General features: G+C 41.9%; 1 non-coding gene across 1 annotated transcript; it reads left to right on the forward strand.

Annotated features, from left to right (window-relative positions):
• The first annotated feature begins 863 nt into the window (after positions 1–863).
• Positions 864–1,051, forward strand: LOC118971929 (U2 spliceosomal RNA). Its single transcript, XR_005060673.1, has one exon. It is a non-coding gene; the product is annotated as a U2 spliceosomal RNA (small nuclear RNA).
• Positions 1,052–3,956: the final 2,905 nt, after the last annotated feature.

Below are 3,956 nucleotides of genomic sequence, written 5' to 3' on the forward strand. Positions count from 1 at the left end.
CTGTCCCCTCTCACCACTGCTTTTCAACATCTTACTGGAAGTCCTTGCTAATGAACTAAGGGAAGAAAAGGAAATAAAAGGTGTACAGCTGGGAAGGAAGAAATAAAACTGTCTGCAGATGATGTGATTGTCTATGCAGAAAGTGCAAAAGAATCAGGGTTTGGAGAGCTTCCAGGTTTGTGACATGTCCACGTACCAGGATGGTAACGCACCCCAACTCCACAGGGACAGAGCTCCTGCCTCTGGGACTCTCCCAGACCTTGCCTATGTTTCTTTTTAGTTGGCTGTTCACGTGTACCCTTCATCATTTCCTTTAACAAATGGGTAAACATAAGTGTTCCTTGAGTTCTGTGAAAAATCAAATCCAAAGGAGAGGAGATCATAGGAATCTTCAATTTGTAGAGTCAAACAGAAGTTGTGGCTAAGCTGGGGATCTACTACTTGTGACTGACGTCCTGGCAGGGCATGTCTCGTTGGACTGATTTCTTAACCTGGGATCTGATGCTTTCTCCAGGTAATGTCATAGCTGAGTTAAATTGTAGGACACCTAGATGGCGTTGTGGGATTCTTCGTGTGGGAAAAAACCCCACACATCTGATGACTAGAGTGTCAGAAGCATTCTGAGTGAAAGTAAAGGAAAAAGACAAAGAAAGAGAACTGTAGGTTTTTTCTAATACAGCTACATGTGGCAAAATAATAAGATTTGTCAAAGCCAGCAGGTAGATACAAAGATACTAATTTTATTATCCTCTGTACTTTCTTTGTATGCTTGAAATAGTTCATAAATTAAAAGAAAAAAGACTTGATATATAAACATGGAAAATATTGTTAACATTTCAAAGGATATACAATGAAAATATCCCACTGTTTCCCAGCCTTTTGGCTGAGATCAAGTATAGTATCTGTTCTTATCAGTTTAATATCTGGTATGTCCTCATTCCAAGGACACTATATTAAATGGATTTTTGGAGCAGGGAGATGGAATAAGAGCTTGCTCCAACCTCCACTCACCGACTTGTACTGCAGTATCTTCTGTAACCGTGCACCCCTTTCGGATTTAAAAAAAAAAGAAAGAAAAATATCCTGTTCATTTCAGATTCATGGTCTTCCTCCTTAGAGACACTGATTATTACCAATTTCATATGCATCTTTTAGGAATAGTCTGCAAATGTAAACTTTACTACAAAAGCTGCCCCACTCAGAAGAATCATTAAACATCCTTATGCACATGGATGTCTGATTCATACATGTGGGAAGCAGGCCTGCAAACTGAGTGGTGACCCTTTATTTTGGATGTTCACAGGAAACCACTCTTTATTTTCTCTGTCAATGGTCACAAACCCATGTTGTGTCTTTTCCAGTTGGTGATTATGTGGGCCTCTCGTGTTTAATTCAGGTCAGCTTTTCTGGAGAATGACTATGGATCTCTTTGAAATATCTTCCCCAGGATCCCTAGAATGAAATTTTCATATATCAAACAAACTATTGTTAGGGCAGGCCATCCCAAACACATCCTCAAAATGTAGTGAATATTAGTCTGGCCATTTTCTTACATGGTCCCCAAATAGGCAGGAAGTCACAAACTTCAGTTTATTATGTGGGTAAATCCCCTACTTACTCTTTTAGGGAACAAAAAAGAGAGAAAACTTACAAAGTGAGAGCATATTTAGGACTGTTCTGTATCCTGCCTTTTTTCTCTGACTTATCAATCTATCCTGATATGGTTTCATGCTTCATATCAATCCACATAATCTTGCTCTTTTATTTATAGTGTAAATACTGGTTCAATTTCATTTATGAACATGCTGGGGGCTAAAATTAGTAACAATCTATGTTTTCAAAAATAAAGTCTTAATTTCTGTTAAGTAAGGTGATCAACTCATCCCTTTGCTTGGGATTTTCTCGATTTTATCACTTAACGTCTTGGGTCCCAGGAAACCTCTCAGTTATGGGAGTAACTGATAACTGGAATATTTGGTCACTATATTTAAGTAAGGTATGAACACTAGACAAGTTTGATTGGGAGTTGGCACATCATAACAACATGAGTTATGATCTTCATTTTTGCCCTAAAATGAAATAATTAATCAAATATTGTTCTGATAAAATAAAGATTTTTGTAGGACTTCTCTTATTGCTAGGAATTGCCTCATGTTTTTAGGTAGCTGCATAATATTCCATTGTGTGGCTTTACCATAATGTTATTAAACCTTTCCCTGTTGATGGACATTTAATTTTTTTCCAGTGTTTTGCTGGAATAAATAAGTATGCCATCAATGTTCTTATTTATCTGTTCTAAAAACTGGTAAATTCCGTTTAATAATTTGTTTTGAAAATAAGGTTTTCCTGCTAAAGACGAAACTCAAAAAGTCACAGGATTAAAGACTCTTTCACTCTGGGCCTTCTGTGAGTCTCTTTTTCTTCAGGTGACTGACTGGGCTAAGAATGAGTTTAAAACAGTTTGGCAGCCACAGTCTGGGAAGGAAGCCCAGGCCAAAGGGTGGCTTCCCGGGGTTCAGGAGGCAGAAAAACAGCCCGGTGCTGTGGTTCCCAGTGCGGAGGGGGTGTTTATTGAGGCAGTGGGAGCTGAGCTGGCCAGACTCTGAGGGGTCCAGTGTTGGCTGGGAGTAGCACTGAGAGACTCGAGCCTTTCAGCTGTGTTCTAAAAGGAGCAGGGAGAGGAAGGAAAGACAAGCCCAGACACACACTGGGTGGCTGCCGGCTGGCCGGGGCGCTTGGTACAACAAGCCAGATGCCAGGCCATGGGGCCCAGCCAGCTCTTCACCACCAGGAACCCACCCCACACTGGGCAGGTTTAGGTCAGTTCCGCAGTTGCTTCTCCGGACTATTAGGAATGGGTTTTTACAGAGTATGGGATAATGCAGTACTTTTCCAGGGACATGTGCTGCCTGGGCCAGAAAGGGGATTGTCTAGCCATGTTATATGTGTGATGCATGTGTATTAATGCATCGTTTATCCATCAAAGGGGCTGCAGCATCACGCCCCAAACTGTTCTGTGCAGAGTATTGTTAGTGAAACACAAAGTCCAAGAGTCAAAAAAGTTTGGGAAGTTCCAGGTCAGTCAAAATCAAGTAAAATTCTTTATTATGACAATTATCACAGATCAATATGCTAATACAGTGCTTTGTTAACTTTCAAAAAGGATATAAAGTGTGCGTTGTTTCCAAAACTTTGAGTCCTTGGAATCCCCTCCCCACAGCGCCTAATAGCATCTTTGCTGATTCTAGTCCTTAGGACAAGGCAGAAGTCAACAGGCCTGCCCTTACACAGCCACGAGTCTAGGACAGAGTGAGCTGTGGAACCTGGCCAATGAGACACACCGTGGACACTGCCATGTCCTACACACATTCATGATGGGCATCTTTCATGATACCAAATAATTGACTTCTATGAGCATGAGAGATTCTCCTGGAATTCTGAGTCAGGAGCAGCCCTGTGGGGTCCAAGCAGTTGAATGAACATGGCAGAGGAGCCGGTCTTTCTACAGCTGCTTCACTGCCCCTCACTTCTCTTAGTCCCAGAGATTGGGCATGACACCTAACTAACTGCAGTGACCTCTAAGGTCCTCTGTGCATGAGGCCTGGTGCACACAGGCCCAACTGGCATCCCATGGTGTGACTCTGTGCTTACGACTCCATCTTTACTGATGCGTTCTTTTCGGTTAAAATGCAAAGCCATCTGAGAAGAACCATTGCCAAGGTCCTAGGCAGCCTCTCTGCCCTGAGAGTTGTGTGGAAAGAGCCAAGTCTGGTGTTGGTGGAAAATGGACTGCCCTGTGCTAGTGGCTGCATTTGCAAATCTTTGGGTAAGGCTGGTACATTGTATCCAGGGTCTCTTCCTTTGGAAAGAACCGTAAAATGAAATGCTAAGGAGTGTGGGAGAAACTGAGTCTTAGCTCATTCTGCCACTAATTTGCTGATTGATATTATAAAATC

This window comes from Manis javanica, chromosome 1, assembly GCF_040802235.1.
Source record: "Manis javanica isolate MJ-LG chromosome 1, MJ_LKY, whole genome shotgun sequence".
Taxonomy (NCBI): Eukaryota; Metazoa; Chordata; class Mammalia; order Pholidota; family Manidae; genus Manis; species Manis javanica.